General features: G+C 51.5%; 1 long non-coding RNA gene across 1 annotated transcript; it reads left to right on the forward strand.

Moving 5' to 3' along the window:
* The first annotated feature begins 1200 nt into the window (after positions 1-1200).
* Positions 1201-25917, forward strand: LOC141164204 (uncharacterized). The gene is made up of 3 exons (XR_012250879.1): positions 1201-1317; positions 12220-12348; positions 25510-25917. It is a non-coding gene; the product is annotated as an uncharacterized lncRNA (long non-coding RNA).

The following is a 25917-nucleotide window of genomic DNA, read 5'->3' on the forward strand; positions in this document are numbered from 1 at the left end:
ATTTCACGTTGTGTATTTGGGGCAGATTTTCAGCGTGGTTTTACTTGCAGAAAATCCACAGCATCATCCAAACAAATCTCAAAATCTTCAGCACCTATATTATTTGTGCAGAATTCAGCGCGGATTTCACACTTTTCATTTGAACGAGTTAAATCCGCAGCAAAAAGACTAAATACACAAAGCGTGCACTTACCCTTAGGCTCGGATCACACGTTGCGGATTTTAGGCCTAGATTTCTAAACTGAAAAATTACATTTCTGTATCTAAAATCCGAACATATTAGCGCGGATTTTATGCGTAGATTTCCAAACTTGAAAAAATACATTTCTGCATCTAAAATCAAAGAACATATTTTCCAGACTATTTTGCAGAGCCCCCCGTTTCCCATCAAAAAAACATTACAAAATAATGCCAGGCCAGGAGTTTAACCTGCAGATTAAGTGTCCCCATTGGAATCTATGGGTAAAATCCTCACCAAAAATGTGCGTTTCTGCAACAAAAATTTTCAACTGCAAAAATAAACTCAATTTTTCCGCACCCAAAAAAAAAAGAAAAATTGCAACTTGTGAATGAGATTAAGTGAAAACTCATCCACTTCAATGGACTGTGAAATGCTGAGGATTTTACATGCCTAAAATCCGTGCATAAAATTTGTGCATAAAATCCTCCCCAATGTATCGGAAACGTGATATATTTTTTTCCAGCCGTCACACCCTGTAGCATTTTTTTTCCCCTTCACTTGTTAGAAAAAAATTTTTTTTTTGTGAGTGCGGCTCTGGGGCGAGTCCTGGCCCGTGTCTTTCTGTACAGTAGAAGAGGAAGACTTTTCAGTGCCAAAAACACAAAGTCCCGCTAACCTCTGGATACAGTGTGTAGCTGTAAGAAAAATTTGACCTGGAAGTATAAAGGCATCTGATTGGCTGGCGGAGCTCACGGAAAAAATGTGCTCATAGTTGGCCGGATCAATGGGACACGTGTGTGATATAGGCCGAAGTAAGTCTTGTGAGAAGGAGAAGAACCACCAATAGATGGCAGCAAGGCAGTAAACAAGCAAACCAAGTCTGGGAGATATTCTTCTGTCTTCCTGTACTAAGGCGGCATGATTCTGCCAGGAATGGGCACGAAACCTGTTAAAAAATCACGTACTGATGATTTGTAAGAAATGATGACAAATACGAAATATTCCCATCAAAAATTTTAGATTTTGTTGGACGACAGGGACACAGAATGGACGGATGCTGGAGTCTGCTCGGAGATCCGGTGACAATGGGTTTGGAAGGATTTATTAGGCAGCGAGTGAACAGTCAGTTCTTCAAGGTGATTAGTCGGAAATAGGAAAAATGAGCGAATGTGAAGGTCTGACTGATTGTAAGAAGGGCTAAATTGTGGTGAATAGATGATTGGAACATAGCATAGCGGGTCCCGGTATACGGCATTTCTTGTGGTGTGTTCCCAGTATACAGCAGGTCTTGTGGGGTGTTCTCGGTATACGGCAGGTCTTGTGGGGTGTTCCTGGTATACGGCAGGTCTTGTGGGGTGTTCCCGGTATACGGCAGGTCTTGTGGGGTGTTCCCAGTATACAGCAGGTCTTGTGGGGTGTTCCCGGTATACGGCAGGTCTTGTGGGGTGTTTCTAATATATGGCAGGTCTTGTGGGGTGTTTCTGATATATGGCAGGTCTTGTGGGGTGTTCCCTGGTATACGACAGGTCTTGTGGGGTGTTTCTGATATATGGCAGGTCTTGTGGGGTGTTCCTGGTATATGGCAGGTCTTGTGGGGTGTTCCCTGGTATACGGCAGGTCTTGTGGGGTGTTTCCGGTATACGGCAGGTCTTGTGGGGTGTTCCTGGTATATGGCAGGTCTTGTGGGGTGTTCCTGGTATATGGCAGGTCTTGTGGGGTGTTTCCTGGTATACGGCAGGTCTTGTGGGGTGTTTCTGATATATGGCAGGTCTTGTGGGGTGTTCCCGGTATACGGCAGGTCTTGTGGGGTGTTCCTGGTATACGGCAGGTCTTGTGGGGTGTTCCCGGTATACGGCAGGTCTTGTGGGGTGTTCCCGGTATACGGCAGGTCTTGTGGGGTGTTTCTAATATATGGCAGGTCTTGTGGGGTGTTTGTGATATATGGCAGGTCTTGTGGGGTGTTCCCGGTATATGGCAGGTATTGTGGGGTGTTCCCGGTATACGGCAGGTCTTGTGGGGTGTTTCTGATATATGGCAGGTCTTGTGGGGTGTTCCTGGTATATGGCAGGTCTTGTGGGGTGTTTCTGGTATACAGCCGGTCTTGTGGAATGTTCCCGGTATACAGCAGGTCTTGTGGGGTGTTTCTGATATATGGCAGGTCTTGTGGGGTGTTCCTGGTATATGGCAGGTCTTGTGGGGTGTTTCTGGTATACAGCCGGTCTTGTGGAATGTTCCCGGTATACAGCAGGTCTTGTGGGGTGTTTCTGATATATGGCAGGTCTTGTGGGGTGTTCCTGGTATATGGCAGGTCTTGTGGGGTGTTTCTGATATATGGCAGGTCTTGTGGGGTGTTCCCGGTATATGACAGGTCTTGTGGGGTGTTTCTAATATATGGCAGGTCTTGTGGGGTATTTCTGATATATGGCAGGTCTTGTGGGGTGTTCCCGGTATATGGCAGGTATTGTAGGGTGTTCCCGATATACAGCAGGTCTTGTGGGGTGTTTCTGATATATGGCAGGTCTTGTCGGGTGTTCCCTTATATGGCAGGTCTTGTGGGGTGTTTCTGATATATGGCAGGTCTTGTGGGGTGTTCCCGGTATATGACAGGTCTTGTGGGGTGTTTCTAATATATGGCAGGTCTTGTGGGGTGTTCCCGGTATATGGCAGGTATTGTGGGGTGTTCCCAGTATACAGCTGGTCTTGTGGGGTGTTTCTGATATATGGCAGGTTTTGTAGGGTGTTCCCTGTATATGGCAGGTCTTGTGGGGTTTTTCTGATATATGGCAGGTCTTGTGGGGTGTTTCTGATATATGGCAGGTCTTGTGGGGTGTTCCTGGTATATGGCAGGTCTTGTGGGGTGTTTCTGGTATACAGCCGGTCTTGTGGAATGTTCCCGGTATACAGCAGGTCTTGTGGGGTGTTCCCAGTATACGGCAGGTATTGTGGGTTGTTTCTTATATACGGCAGGTCTTGTGGAGTGTTCCTGGTATACGGCGGGTCTTGTGGGGCATTCCCGGTATACGGCGGGCCTTGTGGGGTGTTCCTGGTATACGGTGGGTCTTGTGGGGTATTTCTGATATACAGCAGGTCTTATGAGGTGTTCTCGGTATACGCCAGGTATTGTGGGTTGTTTCTTATATACGGCAGGTCTTGTGGAGTGTTCCTGGTATACGGCGGGTCTTGTGGGGCATTCCCGGTATACGGCGGGCCTTGTGGGGTGTTCCTGGTATACGGTGGGTCTTGTGGGGTATTTCTGATATACGGCAGGTCTTATGAGGTGTTCTCGGTATACGCCAGGTCTTGTGCGGTGTTTCTGTTATACGGCAGGTCTTGTGGGGTGTTTCTAATATACGGCAGGTCTTGTGGGGTAATTCTGATGTATGGCATGTCTTGTGGGGTGTTCCCGGTATACAACAAGTCTTGTGGGGTGTTCCTGGTATACAGCAGGTCTTGTGGGGTGTTCCTGGTGTACGGCAGGTCTTGTGGGGTGTTCCTGGTATACAGCAGGTTTTGTGGGATGTTCCCAGTATATGGCAGGCTTGTGGGGTGTTCCCGGTATACAGCAGGTCCTGTGGGGTGTTCCCAGTATATGGTAGGTCTTGTTGGGTTTCCTGTTATACGGCGGGTCTTGTGGGGTGTTCTCAGTATATGGCAGGTCATGTGGGTTGTTCCCGGTATACGGCAAGTCTTGTGGGGTGTTCCCGGTATACGGCAAGTTTTGTGGGGTGTTGCTGGTATACGGCAAGTCTTGTGGGGTGTGCCCGGTATACAACAAGTCTTGTGGGGTATTCTTGGTATACGACAAGTTTTGTGGTGTGTTCCCTGTATACGGCAGGTCTTGTGGGGTGTCCCCAGTTTACGGCAGGTCTTGTGGGGTGTTCCTGGTATATGGCAGGTCTTGTGGCGTGTTCCCAGTATACGGACGGTCTTGTGGGGTATTTCCGGTATATTGCAGGTCTTGTGGAGTGTTCCCAGTATACGGCAGGTCTTGTGGGGTGTTCCCAGTATATGGCAGGTCTTGTGGGGTGTTCCCAGTTTACGGCAGGTTTTGTGGGGTGTTCCCGGTATATAGCAGGTCTTGTGGAGTGTTTCCACAATCTATAATATAACCGGGGATGCATGTCTCTGTCTGAAGCCTCGATAGACTGCGCATGCGTGGCGCACAGTCTGGCTCCAGACAGAAGAACGTATGGAGCCGTTACAGGTAAGAGGAGTGTATCACGCCGGAGATCACGATATGCATAGACACTGAATGCATACCGCGATCTCCGGCGCCATACTTACATACTTACCTGACCGGGAGGAGCGTTGCTGCGGCGCCTCTCTTCGCCGGACACCGGGGCAGGAGTGAGGCGTCGGATCGGCGCATGAACATAGCGCTATCTGGCGCCATTTTACTGAAGACACATTTGCAGTGTGTCTTCAGCAAAAAGGCGCTTGACAGCGCGGTGCTCGGACGCCACACTCCTCCCCCGGCCTCCGGCAGAACAGGACACCGCAGCGCTGGAGCACAGAGAAGAAAGGTGAGTATAACTGTTTTTGTATGTGTGTACAGTGTGAAAGGGATGAGGGGGCCACACATACCAGGATTGGGGGATGAGGGGGCCACACATACCAGGATTGGGGGATGAGGGGACCATGCATACCAGGATTGTGGGGTGAGGGGATCATGCATACCAGGATGAGGGGTACCACACATACCAGGATTGGGGGGTGAGGGGTACCACACATACCAGGATTGGGGGGTGAGGGGACCATGCATACAAGGATTGGGGGGTGAGGGATACCACACATACCAGGATTGGGGGGTGAGGGGACCATGCATACCAGGATTGGCGGGTGAGGGGACCATGCATACCATGATTGGGGGTGAGGGGTACCCCACATACCCGGATTGCGGGGTGAGGGGACCATGCATACCAGGATTGGGGGGTGAGGGGACCATGCATACCAGAATGAGGGGTACCACACATACCATTATTGGGGGGGTGAGGGGACCATGCATACTAGGATTGGGGGGTGAGGGGACCATACATACCAGGATTGGGAGGTGAGGGGACCTTGCATACCAGGTTTGGGGGGTGAGGGGACCATGCATACCAGGATTGGGGGGTGAGGAGACCATGCATACCAGGATTGGGGGCTGAGGGGTGCCATGCATACCAGAATAGGGATGAGGGGTACCATACATACCAGGATAGGAATGCGGGGTACCATGCATACCAAGATGAGGGATGGGGTGCCATGCATAACAGGATGAGGGGTATCATGCTTACCAGAATAGGGATGAGGGGTACCACGCATACCAGGATAAGGATGAAGGATGCCATGCATACTAGGATGAGGGATTGGGTGCCATGCATACTAGGATGAGGGATTGGGTGCCATGCATACCAGGTTTCGGGGATGAGGAGGCCATACATACCAGAATTGGGATGAGGGGTGCTATGCATACCAGGATGAGGGGTACCATACATACCAGAATAGGGATGAGGGGTGCCATGTATACCAGGATGAGGGTACCATACATACCAGAATAGGGATGAGGGGTGCCATGCATACAAGGATGAGGGGTACCATACATACCAGGATAGGGATGATGGGTACCATGTATGCCAGGATAGGGATGAGGGTACCATGCATACCAGGATTGGGGTAAGGGAGCCATGCATACCAGGATTGGGGATGAGGGGTGCCATGCATATCAGGATTGGGGATGAGGGAGCCATGTATAGTAGGATTGGGGATGAGGGGTGCCATGCATACCAGGATTGGGGATGAGGGGTATCATGTATACCAAGATGAGGGGGGCCATACATACCAGAATAGGGATGAGGGGTGCCATGCATACCAGGATGAGGGGTACCATACATACCAAAATAGGGATGAGGGGTACCATGTATGCCAGGATAGGGATGAGGGGTACCATGTATACCAGGATTGGGGATGAGGGGCCAATGCATACCAGGATAGGGATGAGGAGTGCAATGCATACCAGGATGGGGATGAGGGAGCCATGCATACCAGGATTGGAGATGAGGGGTGCCATGCATACCAGAATTGGGGATGAGGGGTACCAAGTATGCCAGGATAGGGATGAGGGGTACCATGTATACCAGGATTGAGGATGAGGAGCCCATGCATACCAAGATAGGGATGAGGAGTGCCATGCATACCAGAATGGGGGTGAGGGAGCCATGCATACCAGGATTGGGGATGAGGGGTGCCATACATACCAGGATTGGGGATGAGGGAGCCATGAATACCAGAATTGGGGATGAGGGGTGCCATGCATACCAGAATTGGAGATGAGGGGTAGCAAGTATGCCAGGATTGGGGATGAGGGAGCCATGCATACCAGGATGGATGAGGAATGGGGTACCACACATACCAGGATTAGGGGTGAGGGGTGCCATGCATACCAGGATTGGGGATGAGCGGTGTCATGCATACCCGGATTGGGGGTGAGGGGACCATGCATACCAGGATAGGGATGAGGGGGTACCATGCATACCAGGATTGGGGATGAGGAGCCCATGCATACCCGGATAGGGATGAGGAGTGCCATGCATGCCAGGATTGGGGATGAGGGGTGCCATGCATATCAGGATTGGGGATGAGGGAGGCATGCATACCAGGATTGGGGATGAGGGAGCCATGCATACCAGGATGGATGAGGGATGTGGTACCACACATACCAGGATTAGGGGTGAGGGGTGCCATACATACCAGGATTGGGGATGAGGGGTGCCATGCATACGAGGATTGGGGGTGAGGGGACCATGCATACCAGGATAGGGATGAGGGGGTACCATGCATACCAGGATTGGGGATGAGGAGCCCATGCATACCCGGATAGGGATGAGGAGTACCATGCATGCCAGGATTGGGGATGAGGGGTGCCATGCATATCAGGATTGGGGATGAGGGAGGCATGCATACCAGGATAGGGATGAGGGGTGCCATGCATACCAGGATTGGGGATGAGGGGTGCCATGCATACCAGGATTGGGGATGAGGGAGCCATGCATACCAGGATTGGGGATGAGGGAGCCATGCATAACAGGATTGGGGATGAGGGGTGTCATGCATACCAGGATTGGGGATGAGGGGTATCATGCATAACAGGATTAGGGATGAGGGAGCCATGCATACCAGGATTGGGGATGAGGGAGCCATGCATACCAGGATTGGGGATGAGGGGTGCCATGCATACCTCGATTGGGGATGAGGGGTGCCATGCATTCCAGGATTGGGGATGAGGGAGCCATGCATACCAGGATTGGGGATGAGGGGTGCCATGCATACCAGCATTGGGGATGAGGGGTGCCATGAATACCAGGATTGGGGATGAGGAGTGCCATGCATACCGGGATTGGGGATGAGGGGTGCCATTCATACCAGGATTGGGGATGAGGGGTGCCATGCATACCGGGATTGGGGATGAGGGGTGCCATGCATACCGGGATTGGGGATGAGGGGTGCAATGCATACCGGGATTGGGGATGAGGGGTGCCATATATACCGGGATTGGGGATGAGGGGTGAAAGGCATACCAGGATTCGGATGAGGGGCCATGCATACCAGGATAGGGATGAGGGGCCATGCATACCGGGATTGGGGATGAGGGATATGATACATACCAGGATAGGAATGAGGAATGGTGTACCACACATACCAGGATTGGGGGTGAGGGGTGCCATGCATACCAGGATTGGGAATGAAGGGTGCCATGCATACCAGGATTGGGGGTGAGGGGTGCCATGTATACCAGGATTGGGGGTGAGAGGTGCCATGTATACCAGGATTGGGGGTGAGAGGCACCATGCATACCAGGATTGTGGGTGACGGGTGCCATGCATGCCAGGATAGGGGGTGAGGGGTGCCATGCATATCAGGATTGGGTGTGAGGGGTGCCATGCATGCCAGGATAGGATGGTGGGGACAGGATGGGGGCAGCACAAATACCACAAATACCAGGAGGGGGGCAGCACATACCAGCATGGGAGACCATATACCAATAAAAATGAACGGGTTCAATAGCTAGTTACACTATAAGCGGCTTTTCTCCTCCTCCCTTCCGTGCACTGACTACTACACACATTACAGATCATGCCCACAACAATAACCTATAGAAATCAGTGAGTCAATTTCTTAGGTCCAGGTGACAACATTATATGTGCAGGCAAATATAGTCCAATTAAAGGGGTGGCCTGGTAAAAAAAAATGTTATCACCTATCCATAGACTACCCACTGATCGGTGGCGGTCTGTGTGCTGCGACCCACCATCCATTTAAAGAATTATTCTTGGTTCTTCTGGACCATATTTGAGATTTTTTGTTGCGATTGTTGTTTCATTGTGCTGCCGTCCCTTTAAATGCTATGAATCCACATAGGATTAAAAGTGTTATAAAAAAAAGTGTTGCACAGTGTAATGGTGTCACTGGGGGTCTCAAATGCTGTGGTTTGCGTTCCTTATATTCAGGGATGTGTCATAACCACAGTAATTAGAAGACATCCCCTGGTTTTGTTCTAATGGTTAAGTGCAACATTTTTCACAAAGTGGATCTGATTGTCGAATAGGAGTAATGGCAGAGTAATAAGGTCGTCGACTGCGGGTAAGGTATATTTCTGAAAAGGCTGGGTTAAAAATATTCTACCATTGTATGTATTCAGCATTTTATGTGTGTCCATGGTAACTGACTACAAACCAACGTGATGTAGTCTGATCTCATAGCGATTTGAAATTTTTATTTGCCTGTATATAGAGGTGTTATCAGTCATTGTACAGGAGGAGAAGGAGGTGAGCTGTGACATCACCTATTGTGAATGATGGACCCTGTGTTATCTACTGTATATAGAGGTGTTATCAGTCATTGTACAGGAGGAGGAGGTGAGCTGTGACATCACCTATTGTGAATGGTGGATCCTGTGTTATCTACTGTATATAGAGGTGTTATCAGTCATTGTACAGGAGGAGGTGAGCTGTGACATCACCTATTGTGAATGGTGGATCCTGTGTTATCTACTTTATATAGAGGTGTTATCAGTCATTGTACAGGAGGAGGAGGAGGTGAGCTGTGACATCACCTATTGTGATTGATGGATCCTGTGTTATCTACTGTATATAGAGGTGTTATCAGTCATTATACAGGAGGAGGAGGTGAGCTGTGATATCACATATTGTGAATGGTGGATCCTGTGTTATCTACTGTATATAGAGGTGTTATCAGTCATTGTACAGGAGGTGGAGGTGAGCTGTGACATCACCTATTGTGAATGGTGGATCCTATGTTATCTACTGTATATAGAGGTGTTATCAGTCATTGTACAGGAGGAGGAGGAGGTGAGCTGTGACATCACCTATTGTGAATGATGGATCCTGTGTTATCTACTGTATATAGAGGTGTTATCAGTCATTATACAGGAGGAGGAGGTGAGCTGTGATATCACATATTGTGAATGGTGGATCCTGTGTTATCTACTGTATATAGAGGTGTTATCAGTCATTGTACAGGAGGAGGAGGAGGTGAGCTGTGACATCACCTATTGTGAATGGTGGATCCTGTGTTATCTACTGTATATAGAGGTGTTATCAGTCATTGTACAGGAGGAGGAGGTGAGCTGTGACATCACCTATTGTGAATGATGGATCCTGTGTTATCTACTGTATATAGAGGTGTTATCAGTCATTATACAGGAGGAGGTGAGCTGTGACATCACCTATTGTGAATGGTGGATCCTGTGTTATCTACTGTATATAGACATGTTATCAGTCATTGTACAGGAGGGGGAGGAGGGGGAGGAGGTGAGCTGTGACATCACCTATTGTGAATGGTGGATCCTGTGTTATCTACTGTATATAGAGGTGTTATCAGTCATTGTACAGGAGGAGGAGGTAAGCTGTGACATCACCTATTGTGAATGGTGGATCCTGTGTTATCTACTGTATATAGAGGGGTTATCAGTCATTGTACAGGAGGAGGAGGAAGTGATCTGTGGCATCACCTATTGTGAATGGTGGATCCTGTGTTATCTCCTGTATATAGAGATGTTATCAGTCATTGTACAGGAGGAGGAGGAGGTGACCTGTGATAACAAGTTGTCAAGAGCAGGACAATCCCTTTCTGTAAAACGTTCAAAAGTCTCCTTCAAAATAAGCTGTTACATGTTATCACTGTCTGGACCCTTGTCAATCACCTAAGAGGAGTCTGATGACAAGTATTAATTTTCCCTGCGGTCCCTCTAGAGGAGAGACATAGTATTATATGCTGTGATTCTAAAATGTATGGTTATGGTGAGTCCTCCAGTCCTCCTCCTTTCTGACCATAGTGGCCTACTAGTAATGAGCGAGCACTAAAATGCTCGGGTGCTCGTTGCTCGGATCGAGCACATTGGAATACTCGGGTGCTCGGACCAAGCAACGAGCCCAATGTAAGTCTATGGGAAACTCAAGCATTTTTCGGGCGGCTCCCCCCGGCGGTCTGCAGAGGGCCTAAAAATTGCCCAAATCGATGGGAACAGTGCTCAAATGACATGGGAACAGCATGGGGAAGACCCCTGGAAGCATTTCTGACCCCCAGGTCACTGCTGTCAACAACGTGGTCAGAGGTATTACGCCACTTTTACGGACTCACAATAAAACATACAAAAACAAAACCAAAATGGATTTTCCTGGGAAATATGTTAAGGAACATTCTTTCCAGGGTAATGACTTGTATATAAGGCAAAATAAATAACCAAATACTCCTCCACACCTTGGTCTATGTTCACATGTAGCGTTTTTGATGTGTTTTTGCACTTTTGAATTGCTTTCAACAAAGACAAATGCATTCACCGGGAAATGTCATTTTAACATTTTACAACCTTATCTGGCCATGTGCTGTGGGAACAGCATGGGGAAGAACCCTGGAAGCATCTCTGACACCCAGGTTACTGCCTAAAAGTGTGCCCATCAGAAGTGATCCTTGGCGCCTGCGAAGATGCCTCCCGCCATGCACCTGTCATTGCAGACTTATTTTTTAAGACAAATGCATTCACCGGGAAATATCATTTTAACATTTTACAACCTTATCTGGCAATGTGGTGTGTGACACATCATCAGACACATCCTGTTTTATTTATGATGGAGGGACTCTGAAAGTCACAAAGCCTATTTTTATAGGGCCATCAGGCAGCCCTTACTATTCTTAAAAGGCCAGCAGTCGGCCCTCGCTATTGTTAGAGAGCCATCAGCCGGCTATGCTTTGTTGTTCCCATAATTAACGAGTGGGTCTCCTATACTGTTATTGCGTATGCATTGACTGCAAGGGTTGCCAAATATTCGGACGCAACCCAATACCCCTTTGAAGAGACATAGAGGAGGGTCTCAGAAAAAAAAAAAATGTTCCCATTATAAAGGAACGGGGCTCCTATAGTGGTAATGCCCATGCTGTGACTGCAAGGGCTGCCAAAATTCGGGAAAAACTCCACTAAGAATTTAAAGACACATAAAGCAGGGCCACAGTAACGAGTACGACATATTCCTGATGCGCCCCAAGGGCAGTGGGGTACTCAGCAGCCGGGCCTTACAGATACTGGGGGATGAGATATATGTCACAGTGGCGGTGGCCCGGTCCGTGGCCCAGGGCGGTCAACAAAATGGGGAGGTTAATTGTTTATATGGAGTTTGTAGTTTGATCGTGACGCCACCTGTGGTTTCTGGTAATTTGGACCAGCGCTGCTGCAGACTTCCGGGGGGTGATGGGATGGCAGCTGGGATGTTTCTGCTCCCCACAGGCGGAGCGGGCCCCTGGGGAAGTGTAGGTGCTAATGGTGGTGATGCTGGGGCTTGTAGTGCAGGCGAGATGGCACAGCGAAAATAACTGACAGAGGCAGTGCAGTGCAGTCATCCGAGTTTTACTCACAGTTCTTGTTCAAGGTTTCTCAGGTACACGGTACGGGTGTCAGCCTCCCGTGTCAGCCAAGGGGTTCAGCACTTTCTCAAATAGGTTAGGAGCTCTTGACGGATCCCCGCTTTCTTTATGTTCCTTACTAGACCGACTTCTCACGCTGGGTCTTCTCCCTCCTGCCCTGCGCTTCCCACACACAGTCCCGATCGGCTGCTCTGAAGTCCCTCTGGGCAACCTGGAGTTCCCGGACCTACTTGACCTTCACGGTGACTAAGGTAAGACTGTGGCAACTGCACCATGGAAGTGCAAACGCCTCTGGTTTTTCCAGCCGAGACCTGGAGTAACATGGCTGGTCCAGGGGCCGGTCCCTTCTTGCAGCCTGATCCCTCTGACACCTGGCAGATTCGGGGCGTACGGGTGCCGTCCTGCACTCACCGTACCCCCTGGGATCCCTTCTGTAGAACGGAGCCTTTCTCCTCTGCTCCCCTCCTGGGCCTCTATTGCTAGGCCCCACTTATGGAGCAGAGCTCCTAAAGAGACTCTGCTCCCCTCCTCTCCTTGCTATTCACTGACTGACTAACTGACCTGCCACCCTAAGATGGCTTCCCCTTATATATATGACGCGCCCCCAGGGCCGTGGGGTACTCGGCAGCCGGGCCTCTGGTTGCCGGGGGATATCACGGTGGCTGGCCCGGTCCGTGACCCAGGGCGGTCAGTGAAATGGGGAAACTTCTATTATTTGGGGTTTTTGGAATTATTTGTGACGCCACCTGTGGTACCTGGTGAGGATCACCAGCGCTGCGACAGTCCTCTGAGGCAGATGATAGGGCAGCTTGAGATGGAACGGCTCCCCACAGGTGGAGCAGGCCTCAGGGCAGTGTAGAATAAATGGAGGTGCGCTGGGCGTTGTAGTGCAGGGATGGAAATGGCACCGGCGAAATAAAGGAGCGGAGGCAGTGCGGTGCAGTCATCCGAGATTTACTCACAGTTCTTAGACAGTCCACGGGTGCACAGTACTGGTGCAAGCCTCCCGCGCTGCACTGCGTTCACCGGTCAGGGGTTCAGTCCTTCCTCAGGTAGCTCGGGTGTACCTGGCGGAACCCCACTTTCTTATGTACCTCTCTAGACCGACTTCACGCTGGGTCTTTACTCCCTCCTGCCCTGCGCTTCCCACTGTGAATCCTGTTCGGGTGCTGCGAGGTCCCCCCTGTCCGTCGGAGTTGCACAGACCTGCTTGACATTACTTGGATTGAAGTGGGGGTTCGGCTTCTGGGTATAAAAGCTAGAAGCCTCCGTTTTTTCCAGCCGAGGCCTGAAGCTGCACGACTGGGCCAGGGGCCGGTGCCCTTCTTGCGGCCTAGATCCTCCTGACACTTGGCAGGTTCGGAGTGTACGGGTGCCGCCCGCACTCGCCGTACTCCCCTAGGATCCTTTCAACAGAACGGAGCTTACTCCCTGCTCCCCTCCTGGGCCTCAGTCCTGGTCCCTTGTAGTGAAGCAGAGCTCCTACAGAGACTCTGCTCCCAGACTGTTCCTCTGAACGGTCCCTACTCCAACTCCCTATCTAATTTAAGATGTCTACCTTTTTATATATCTACTGTATAAGTGCTCCCCTGAACTACTTCCTCCACCCACACCCACTACTGGTTCCCCCCACCCCAGCCAGGATCAGGGCTCAGCAGAAAACTACATTGCTTCTTGCTCCTCCGGCTGGCCTGGGGTAGTGTAGTGTTGGATGTAGGTGTTCGAGTAACGTGCAGCACTCCCTCCTTACCTGAGAGAAGGGAGACACCACACCTCTGGGTGAGGTGCAGTACCTCTGTGGCGACAGAACCCTCAGGGGCGCCACATATACCTATTATGGTGCTCCTCTGTTCTGCATCCTCCACCCTCACCCACTACTGGTTCCCCCTACCTTTGGTTCCCCCCACTCCAGCCAGGGACAGGGCTCAGCAGGATACACAGTGCATCTTGCCCCTCCAGCTGGCCTGGAGTAGTGTAGTGTTGAATGTGGGTGTTTGGGTTCCGGGCAGCACTCCCTCCTTACCTGAGAGAAGGAGACACCACACCTCTGGGTGAGGTGCAGTACCTCTATGGCGACTAAACCCTCAGGGGCGCCACATTCCCATTAGAAAGGAGAGGGTCTGCTATACAGTTATAGGGTATGCAGTGAGTCCAACGGCTGACCAAATTTAGGAAAAACCCAACTAAGAATTTAAAGACTCATAGAGTAGGGCCACAGTAACGAGTACAACATGTTTCCATTAGAAAGGAGAGGGTCTCCCATAGTGTTGGCCTATGCAGTGAATGCAAGGGCTGCCAAAATTTGGGAGGCACACCAATTCACCTTGGAAGAAACTTAGAGGGCCTCATAAAAAATGTTCCCATTAGAAAGGAGCGGGTCTCCTATACTTGTAATGCCCATGCACTAAGTCTATGGGCTGACAAACATTTACCCCAGTGGGGTATACATGAACAGGCTGTAAAAAAAATGAGCACCCTTTAAAAAAATTATGTAGGTGTTGCATTGTGGCACCCTGCTGTTCACAGGTACCACAGGACCCAAAAGGGTGCATGGACGGACTTCTCCACAAGAGGCCCTCACTACAAACAAACACCTCCACCCTTCCACCTCATACCAGCAGAGGGAGCCCGGATAGGGATATATATATGGAGGGTGGAGTCAGTTAGTTGTTCAGAGAGTGTGCTGCCATTGAGAACAGTGAAGACGCAGCCCGTCTGCTGCTGATTTGAGGGCCCCGGGTCCGTGCCTACAGGGTCCTTTATACCCATTAGGGATCACCGGCATAGCAGGAGGACTACAAGTCCCTGGTCGACCTGAAGCTAAACCCTTGATAGGACTAGGAACCACGAAGGCCCCGGCGTCCAGGGATAGTGGTTGTCAGAAAAAGGTCCTTACCAAGCGACAGGTGAAGGAACAGCACGACACAGAAGCTAGGCCCAGTTGCAGGCTGGACAGGAGCTTAGAGAGAGGGAGACACGGACCAGAAGGCCTTATACCCGCTCACTGGGGAGAAGTCCTGAAGTGCACCCTTCCTACCGAGTACCCTGGACCGTACCTGACATCCGCACCAGTAAAGGTACTGAAGTGAATCCCCTGTCTCTGTCAGTTACTCCTGCTGCAAAATCTCTCCTGCACTGTTAGCCCCAGCATCACCACCATTTGCACCTACCCTGCCCCCGGGGCCTGCTCCACCTGTGGGGAGCAGAAACATCCCAGCTGCCATCCCATCACCCCCCGGAGGTCTGCAGCAGCGCCGGTAACCATTACCGGAAACCACAGGTGGCGTCACGAGACAAACTGTACACTTAAACCCCTTTTTAAAGAGAGACCCAGAGTACGGGCCCGGGAGCCGACTGCCGTGACCTCCTAAACAAGGTAAAAGGCCCGGGTACCAAGTCCCCTATATTCCCCCTGGGTGACACAGCTCTCTTTCCTGGCGTCACGAGCAGGATTTCGTGCCCGTTGCCACCGGGTACTGTGTGCCTTATATGAACTGTATTTCGTCACTGAAGAACGGGCGCCATTATGTGCATGATTAAAGACAACAATATGGAACCTCCCATCGTGGGCCGGGTCCCAGAATGGCGCCAAAAGCACAACCCACCCCTTGCAACTGTGACCGTCCGCATAGATGTGTCCGTCAAGGCGGGGAAGACGTCCCTGGGAGTGACCGACAGCAGACTGCCATGGAACCGCCCCCAAAAAGGGAGGGGCGAAGGAGAGAAGAAATGGAGACAGGATGTGGTCTTAACCAGTCTAGACAGACCGCACCCGGCAGCCAGAATGGAAGGAGGTCAGGACCGAACCTCCGCTTCTGGCCTGCAAGAGCTGACGACCCCCCTCACCCTGGAGGGAACAGACGTCAAACTAACCCCGGAGGATGCTGAATTCCACCAGAATGAGATCCAGGAGCTGAGCCAACAGGTGGAATTGGCCCAGCGAGCAGCGGTTGCCAGGTGGAAGAAGGAGCTGCTGGCGAAGATAGCAGCTTGGCGGCAGCCAGCGCCGGGTACCATCAGCGGCACCCCAGCCCCGGTGGAGCCAGATGAGCGCCAGGAGGCCGTGTGCAGCACAGGAGCAGGTAGGAAGAGTTCCCCAGTCCTGGGTGCTGCAAGCGCTGACCTGCTCCTGGGCCTCCTACAGCAGCACCCCCTGTACCCAACCATGTACACCCTGGAGCAGCTGCTAAGCCCGGAACCTCCACCCCCGGGCGCTGACTCCGAGGACCTCCTGCTCGGCTCTCTCCCGGAACCTCCACCCCCGGGCACTGACTCCGAGGACCTCTTGCTCGGCTCTCTCCCGGAACCGCCACCCCCGGCACCCGAGTGGGTGTACGGAGTGCCCTCTTTCGACTGGTCCACCAGGTTTGAGGACCAACAGCAGTGCCCACTACTCCCGACACCAGCGCCCCCGGTTGCCTGCCCAGGAGGAGAAGAGCTTAGATGGGACAACCAGGGGGTGGGACCTGATGGGGTTCCCGCAGGAGACCGAAGCCCAAGCGCTGGCAAGAAAGGAGTTCTGCAAACAGGAGCTCCTTCAACTAGAGAAGGAGCGGCGCACCCGGCGGGCACGCTGCGAGCGGTTGGAGGCCCGGAACAAGGCCGCAAAAGCCCAAGTCCGGCAAGCGGAATCTGCCAATCCTAGTCCCTGTGAAGAGGGACTGGTCGTTAAATTCGACTTGAAGGCTGGGTGGGGCTTCATCCGCGATCCCCACTTCAGCAGAGACATCTTTGTTAACCGGCGGGATGTTGAGCCCTATCTGGAGCAGGGCTATCCCGACCGGAATTTGTACCCCGGTGACCATGTCACCTATACTAGGCACCACGGGGAACGCGGGTGGTATGCCCTCGAGGTATACCGCGTAGTCGAGGAGGAAGAGGACATGCCCCCGCAGTTCATGGCTGATGACCCGGCTGGGTCAGCCAGAAAAAATCAGAAGTACCCCCGGCGGGGGCCCCACTACTAAGTACCAGTAAGTGGGACTGAACGTTATAAATAAGTCACCCATAAGGGTACAAACAGAAAATTTGTTTTTGTGTGCATTTGGTTACCCGTAAGGGTATACAGACTTGTAGGCTGAGGACTGTGAGCAGCCAAAAACTGTCCTTGTAAATAGTTGCACTCATCAAAAGTGCCCCCCTTATTTGACCACTGAACAAAAACCCGTTTGGCGTGGCCGAAGACGTGGTCCAGCACCTGGATCACTTATGCCCTGTAGCCACGCCCAGGGCCTACGTTGAGGGTTTTCAGGTGGGTCCCTCATGTTATTCTTGTTACACTTTCATCGGTGAAATGGACACCTGGTTACGGGACTTACTGTAACTTTGTTATTGTTATTATAATTATTGTTATTGTTGCAACCTGTTACTAAATGCTTCAGTCCGGGAGTACTGAATTGTACTAGGGGGGAATGTGGCACCCTGCTGTTCACAGGTACCACAGGACCCAAAAGGGTGCATGGACGGACTTCTCCACAAGAGGCCCTCACTACAAACAAACACCTCCACCCTTCCACCTCATACCACCAGAGGGAGCCCGGATAGGGATATATATATGGAGGGTGGAGCCAGTTAGTTGTTCAGAGAGTGTGCTGCCACTGAGAGCAGTGAAGACGCAGCACGTCTGCTGCTGAGTTGAGGTCCCCGAGTGTGGCCGGAGGCAAAGAGGAGAGGAGAGAGAAGTTGAGGGGGCAGAGAAACATCATAGGCTCACCCCAAGACACAAACCGGACACCGGGTCCGCGCCTACAGGGTCCTTTATACCCAGTAGGGATCACCGGCATACCAGGAGGACTACAAGTCCCTGGTTGACCTGAAGCTAAAGCCTTGACAGGACTAGGAACCACGAAGGTCCCGGCATCCAGGGATAGTGGTTGCCAGAAAAAGGTCCTACTACCAAGCGACAGGTGAAGGAACAGCACGACACAGAAGCTAGGCCCAGTTGCAGGCTGGCCAGGAGCTTAGAGAGAGGGAGACACGGACCAGGAGGCCTTATACCCGCTCACTGGGGAGAAGTCCTGAAGTGCACCCTTCCTACCGAGTACCCTGGACCGTACCTGACATCCGCACCAGTAAAGGTACTGAAGTGAATCCCCTGTCTCTGTCAGTTACTCCTGCTGCGCCATCTCTCCTGCACTGCAAGCTCCATCATCACCACCATTTGCACCTACCCTGCCCCGGGGGCCCGCTCCGCCTGTGGGGAGCAGAAACATCCCAGCTGCTATCCCATCACCCCCCGGAGGTCTGCAGCAGCACTGGTAACAATTACCGGAAACCACAGGTGGCGTCACGAGGCAAACTGTACACTAAAACCCCTTTTTAAAGAGAGACCCAGAGTACAGTCCCGGGAGCCGACTGCTGTGACCTCCTAAGCAAGGTAAAAGGCCTGGGTACCGAGTCCCCTATATTCCCCCTGGGTGACACAGCATCACGGACCACGGTCACCCTGGTGATATGGTGGGGTGGGGGAGGATGAGGATGAGGAGAAGGAGGAGGACAAGAGCAAATAGCCAAAATCAGGAAGCATATACCCATGTGTCGGTGTGAAGAGGTGCATGGGAATACACCTCCCAAGAAAAGACACTGGATTTGAGTTTATGTTACGCTGCTATCATTCGGTGGTGTTGAGAAGTCTGGCCCAATCCAGCCCTTGTTCATTTTTATAAGAGTCAGCCTGTCAGCATTTTCAGTTGACAGGCGGATGCGCTTATAAGTTATAATTCCACCAGCGGCACTAAAAACCCGCTCTGATAAAACGCTAGCGGCAGGGCAGGCCAGGACCTCCAAGGCATAGAGAGCCAGTTCATTCCACGTATCCAGCTTGGATACCCAATAATTATAAGGCACAGAGAAATCACGGAGGACGTTGGTACGGTCGGCGAGGTATCAGCATCTTCCCAAACTTTGCACTCCTTGTGAGAGTACCCCGCGCCTCAGGGCTTGTGCGATGGGAGGGGCTGAGAAAATTCTCCCAGAACTTTGACAGTGTTCCCCTGCCTCTGCTGGACTGGAGTTGTGTCTCTCTCGCCTGTAGTCCTTGGTTGTCCAATGAACTATGACCTCTGCCGCCAGTGTTTCCTGATGGGAAATTTTTTAATAGTTCCGCAACAAGGGCCTTCTGGTACAGCCCGATTTATGTAGACCTGTCCTCCACAGGAATAAGAGATGTAAAGTTCTCCTTGTAGCGTGGGTCTAGAAGTGTCACCAATCAGTAATGACTGTCACCCAAAATTTTGAGAACGCGAGAGTCATGGGACAGGCAGTGTAACATAAACTCAGCCATGCGAGCCAGACTACTAACAGGCAAGAGTTCCGTGTCCTTACCAAGAGGACGAGTGGCCATGCTCTCCTCCTCCTCCTCTCTGTCCTCAGGCCATCCACGCTGAACAGACGTTATGACAGTTGTGCAGGTAGTACCATCTATAGCGCATGAAACTAGCACCTGTCCTTCCTCCTCCTCTTCCTCATTGTCACCCAGTCCACGTTGGGATGAGATGAGGCTGGGCTGTGTGTAATCACCCTGTATGGTTCCTTGCTCCATCTCATCGTGCTCCGCCTGCAATGCATCCTCTTTGATTGTGAGCAGAGAACTCTTCAGAAGACAGAGAAGCGGGATGGTGACGCTAATTATGGCATCATCGCCGCTCACCAACTTGGTGAGAGTCCTCAAAGTTTTGAAGGATGGTACATATGTCTGACATCCATGTCCACTCCTGAGGTCTTATGTGTGGAGTCTGAACTGAATACCGACGGCCTTGTTGATGCTGGTACTCAAGAACTGCCCTCTTCTGCTCACAAATCCTTCCCTAACATCTGCAGTGTAGAATTCCAATGCGTGGGGACATAAGTCTGTGAGCCGGAAGCTGCAAACGCTGCTGAAACACGGCAAGTGCGGCGGAAGTTGTAAGTGACTTTCTAAAATGGGCACACAGGCGGCGTACTTTAACATACAGATCTGGCAGCTCCGGGTAGGATTTGAGAAATCGCTAAACCACAAGGTTAAGCACATGGGCCAGGCATGGTATGTGTGTGCTCGCCTCGCCTCGGAGCCACCACCAGGTTCCGGCCATTGTCTCACACGACGATGCCTGGCTGTAGGTTCCGCAGTGTGAACCACAGATCTGCCTGCTTTTCCAGAGCTGTCCACAACTCTTCAGCATTGTGCGGTTTGTCACCTAAGCATATTAGCTTCAGCACAGCCTGTTTCCGCTTGGCCGAGGCAGTGCTGCGGTGCTTTCAGCTTGTGACTGATGTGGTCATTTCGGAGATGGAGGCTGAAGAGGAGGAGGAGGCTGAGGAGGATGAGGTGCAGTAGCTGTAGACTGTGGGGGCAACCTTGATTGACCCATGGCCTGCGATCCTTGGTGTCGGGAGGACGTGTTCCGTCCCAAGGTCCAACTGGATCCCGGCTTCCACTAGGTTAACCCAGTGTGCCGTCAGCGAGATGTACCGTTCCTGCCCACAAGCACTTGTGTCACCCCAGGACTGGATGCCACAAATATTAAAGGCTGTGTCTGAGAGCAGGAGGGAGGTTCCCTGGTCAGGGACAATTAGCATACAGCACCTCCTGTCTCAGGCCAGTAGGGGGAGCTGGCTGCCCCTATAAAAGCTGGAACTGAGGGCAGGGTTAGAGAGAACTGGACAACCTAGCTCAGGACTGAGACTAGTCCCAGAGAAGGAGGGACAGTTCAGCTGTAGCCAAGGAGTCCGTGAGGCAGAGGAGAAGCTGCGAGCCAGGGACAGAGGCGACGAGAGCCGGTCCTGGCTGAGAGAACAACACTACCGGACATTGAGGTCCGAGGCTGTCAGGGTTGTAAGCCCAGCAGCAGAGAACCAACTCGCGAGGGATTTCAGGTCCCTTGGCCTAAGAAGCCTGGAGGCTCCGCCACACAGAGGGACCAGTACAGCACGGAGAAGCAAAAGGTACTTAAGGCCCGAGTCGCAAGCCATACAGGCGAAGTATACGGCCAGCTCAGGGACGTGGGCGATTACACCACGAAAAGGGGGATAGTCAGCAAGGGCAGAGAGAGAACGGTAGGCCTTCACACTCACCCTGACCAGTGGGGCTCGCACGAATGCTCTCAGACACCCAGGCCCATTCCTGCCCGGTACTCCTGTTGGGTCAGTAGTAATACCTACAATAAAGACCCTGGACTGTTTGAAGCGGACTCTGAACTCTTATTACTGCGGCCTGCACTATCACACCCAGCATTCACATACGCTGCCCTGAGGCTACACTCTTCCCGTGGGGAGTTATCCGACCCCTGTGCTGCACACCAACATCAGCCTCAGCGGTCTGCCTTGCAGCGGCTGTCATCCCTGACCGCAATCCACGGGTGGCGTAGTCGGACATTCATAACTGTACAAATAGACTGCCACATCATTTGGTCTGACCACCCTGAGCCACGGGATCAGGTTGCCACTACTACCCCCATCAGCACCGTACACTAGAAGGCCCGGTTCCGGGTACCCCACGGCCCAGGGGGCGAGTCACACTTGTCCACGTGTCCGTGGTTAGGTGGACTTTCCCGATAACCGCATTGTTGAGTGCACGGCTAATGTTTTGGGACACGTGCTTGTGTAATGCGGGGACCGCACGCCAGGAGAAATAGTGACGGCTGGGGACCGAGTACCGAGGAACGGCCGCTGCCATCAGGTTGCTGAATGTTTCCGTCTCCACGAGCCTAAAAGGCAACATTACTAGCGCAAGCAGTCACGAAATGTGGGAATTTAGTAGTGTGGCATGTGGAGTGTTGGCTGCGTATTTGCGCTTGCGTTCCAAGGACTGGGATATGGACAACTGAACGCTGCGCTGGGACAAGGACGTGGACGTGCTTCCTGATGCTGCCACTTGAGAGTGTGCAATGACAGGTGCAGGGCAGGAGGCATCTTCGCATGCACCATGGACAGGGGATTGGCTTGCATGCACAACAGCGGAAGAAGCAGTGGTGCCTCCCGCAGACACTGTTCCTGGACCCTGGGGTTCGGCCCACAAAGTCTGGTGCTTTGCTGCCATGTGCCTGATCATGCTGGTGGTGGTCAGTCTGGTAGTTTTGCCACCCCTGCTGATGCTGGCCTGTTTGGTGGTGCAAATGGCCTTTTTGGGGTTATTGGCAGAGTCTTTAAAAAACAACCAGACTCGGGAAGACCTAACAGTTGTACTGGCAACTTCCTTCGTGTTGGTGTTATGGGGAATGGTCGCCTGCCTTCCTTCTGCGGCCACCACACTGCTTCTTCCTGTCTGTTGGGGTGCTCTTCCTCCCTCCCCCCGTGTGCTGCTCTCCTCGCTCTGCATGTCCTCCTGCCAGGTTGGGTCAGTTACTATATCATCCACCACCTCGTCTTCCACTTCCGCACTCTGGTCCTCCTCCTGAATTTCTGGCAATTGTGTCTCATCATCGTCCACCTCTTGTGACACTTTTCCACCGTCGCCTTCGTGTGACCGTGGCTGCTCAAATATTTGGGCATCGCTACATGCGATCTCCTCTTGCCCCGCTTCAAGTGGACTGGGCGAGAGGCCCGAATCTATAAATGGAAAAGTGAACAGCTCTTCAGAGTGTCCAAGTGTGGAATCAGTTGTCTCTGGGCACTCGGCATAGTGGGAGGAAGGAGGTTCATGGTGAGGAATATGCGGTCCAGACCCACAGCTACTGAGACTTGATCGTGTGGAAGACAGGGTGGTGGTGGTGGTGGTTATCCAACCAATAACCTTTTCACAGTGCTCTAGTGGTGTTCTGCGGTCCCCTATTAATTGGGATAGTAAGGTCGAGCGAGAAGACGTGGGTGTTTGTTGTGGCACAATTTCAGTTTGCCCACGGCCTCGGCCTCTGCATGCACCATCACCATGACGTCCAGTTCCCCGTCCCTTGCCACGTGCCTTGCCCATTTTAAATGGAGGACAATATCTTCCACGGTCACTACAAATGACTGAATTTGGAACGAACTTATATGTGATCCGTGTGACGGACAAACCACAGTTTTAAATAGCTGGCCTGTAGGTAACTATTTTGAACAGCAAACTGGTGGCAACTGCTTCACTGACACACTGAAACAAATGTTTAATGGAGGTCAGAAATGGCAGTATTTTCAGTGCAATTATATGTGATCCGTGTGATGGACAAACCACAGTTTTAAATAGCTGGATTTTTAGCGCTGTAATATGGAAAGGATCTGGCTGTATTCTGCAGTGCCAACAAGCAAATGGTGCAGAAAAACGGTGTTCTCTGGATTGCTTTTTAAGCAAATAATGAGGATTAAGAGCCAAAAAAGATATTCCTGGCCCCTGAGACCTGGGCCTATTTCTAGAAATATCTAACAGCAGCAGAAGGCAGAACTGGAATGGAGCCTCTTGTGCTATATGCACTGCAGTCTGCTATATACCCTGCCTGCCTGCCTACATACACTGCCTGCCTGATTTCTCTGCAGATGGATTAGTCCTCAGAAGGACTGTTAGTTGACATGGATATGTGTCTCTAATATAGTTTGGTACACCTACACTAACTAGAAACAAGTGAATCTCTCCCTAGCTCAGCAGCACCTCTCCCTACACTGCCTGATCTGGAGTGACTGTGACGAGCATGGCGGCGCCAGGTCTGATATAGACCTGATGACGCTGTGTGGCCAGCCAATCACTGTAATGCCACAACCAACATGGCTACGGCATTACAGTGAGTGGCAGACAATCCCTGCTTGTTCATTGGCTCTGTAAAGAGTGCCAAACATGCAGGGAGGAGATCCGAGCCCCCGCCGAGCAACACCGAAAATACTCGGCGAGAGCCGAGCAGTAGCGACCATGCTCTCTCATCACTATGGCCTACCTGTTGACTTAATATCCTCTTCCTGGGAATTTGGAAATGGATTTTTCTTAGCTCTTAACAATGTCTGACGCGCCCCCAGGGCCGTGGGGTACTCGGCAGCCGGGCCTCCGATAGCCGGGGGATATCACGGTGGCTGGCCTGGTCCATGGCCCAGGACGGTCACTCAAAAGGGGGGATATTATATATGAGGATTTGGGAAAGTTCGTGACGCCACCTGTGGTACCTGATGATGATCACCAGCGATGCTACAATCCTCTGAGGCAGATGTTAGGGCAGCTTGAGATGGGACGGCTCCCCACAGGTGGAGCAGGCCTCAGGGCAGTGTGGTGATGGAGAGTGGGTCACGCTGGGCGTTGTAGTGCAGGGGGAACGATAATGCTGATGAAGAATAGACATAGGCAGTGCAGTGCAGCCATCCAAGATTTTACTCACAGTTCTTTAGACACTTCACAGGTGCACTATACAGGTAAAGGCCTCCCGCGTCGCGCTGCGTTCACCGGGCAGAGGTTCAATCCTTCCTCAGGCAACTTGGGAATACCTGGCAGAACCCCACTTTCTCGTGTTCCTATTTTGACCGTCTTTACTCTGGTCCTTCTCCCTCCTGCTCTGCGCTGCCCATTCTCAATCCCGCTCGGATGCTCTGAAGTCCTTCCAGTACGTTGGATCCGGGACCTATTTGACCCTCCTGGGAGATTAGAATGCCGCAGCGATCCCTCTGTCTTCTGACAGATGCGTGGCGTACGGGTGCCGTCCTTCACACGCCGTACCCCCTTGGATCCTTTCTGTAGAACGGAGCCTACTCCCTGCTCCCCTCCAGGGCCTTCTGACCTGGCCCTAACTGTGGAGCAGATCTCCTAATGAGACTCTGCTCCCGGACTGTTCCTCTGAACAGTCCCGAGGTGTTCTTATGATCAGCTCCCTAGAACTGACACGATTGCTCCACCACTGAACCACCACCCTAAGATGGCTCCCCTATTTTATACTCCTACTAAAGTGCTCCCTCTAACTACTTCCTCCACCCACACCCACTACTTGTTCCCCCTACCTTTGGGTTCCCCCCACTCCAGCCAGGGTCAGGCCTGGAGTAGTGTAGTGTTGAATGCAGGTGTTGGGGTTCCGGGCAGCACTCCCACCTTACCTGAGAGAAGGGAGACACCACACTTCTGGGTGAGGTGCAGTACCTCTGTGGCGACTGAACCCTCATGGGCGCCACATCTACCTCCGATAGTCTTATGCATTTCTGGTTGGGTTCATACAGGACTAATTAAAAGTTAGGTTTGGCAAGTGAATTAAGTTTATTACCTCTTGAAAAATTGATCCGAATACCTTTTCGAAAGAACCAATGAGCTAAAAAGTATCAAGAGGAGGAAAAATATGTGATATTTTCATCCAGGATATGTTGTCACTGCTATGGTTGTAAATTAGTAAGGCCTTATGGACATACAGTGCCGGCGCTGGCTTAACCCCACGGGAAATTACATCACTACTACTAGCCACATGGCTACCTGCCAAATCCCTGTTCTTTTTCTTATATCCCATATAGTGACTAAAGAATATACAACAAAGTTCTGGAATATATATATATATCTTCTTCAGGTCCGCTTCTGTAGACCCAACTTCTCGGAGACAAGAGCCATGTTGTGTGAGCTTTACGGCTGCAAGGTGATGCCTGATTTTTCCATGCGGCTTGCAGAAAACACGAACTGACATGGTTATTACATGTTCATGAATGGACCCTCTTTATTTAAGATGTTTCCACACCGGCACTCGCGGAAGAAGAAAAAAAAGGGAGAAGGAAAACAGCTTCAGAAGTCGTGTCTGCTGTGAAGTGTTTCCAATTGATGTGTCAGCAGGTCCTTTTATTTAACGCCAGCCTAATTGGTTAAATTAAGACACAGAAAACTTGCATGCAACCCACAAATTACGAGCTTCATTGTATTTTTGTTTTTTTTAAAGACATCACATGGTTCATTAAAATTATACCTAAATATCAAGTTCGTAAAA

Source organism: Phyllobates terribilis, unplaced genomic scaffold, assembly GCF_046119375.1.
Source record: "Phyllobates terribilis strain yellow unplaced genomic scaffold, ASM4611937v1 Scaffold_10__3_contigs__length_209671492, whole genome shotgun sequence".
Taxonomy (NCBI): Eukaryota; Metazoa; Chordata; class Amphibia; order Anura; family Dendrobatidae; genus Phyllobates; species Phyllobates terribilis.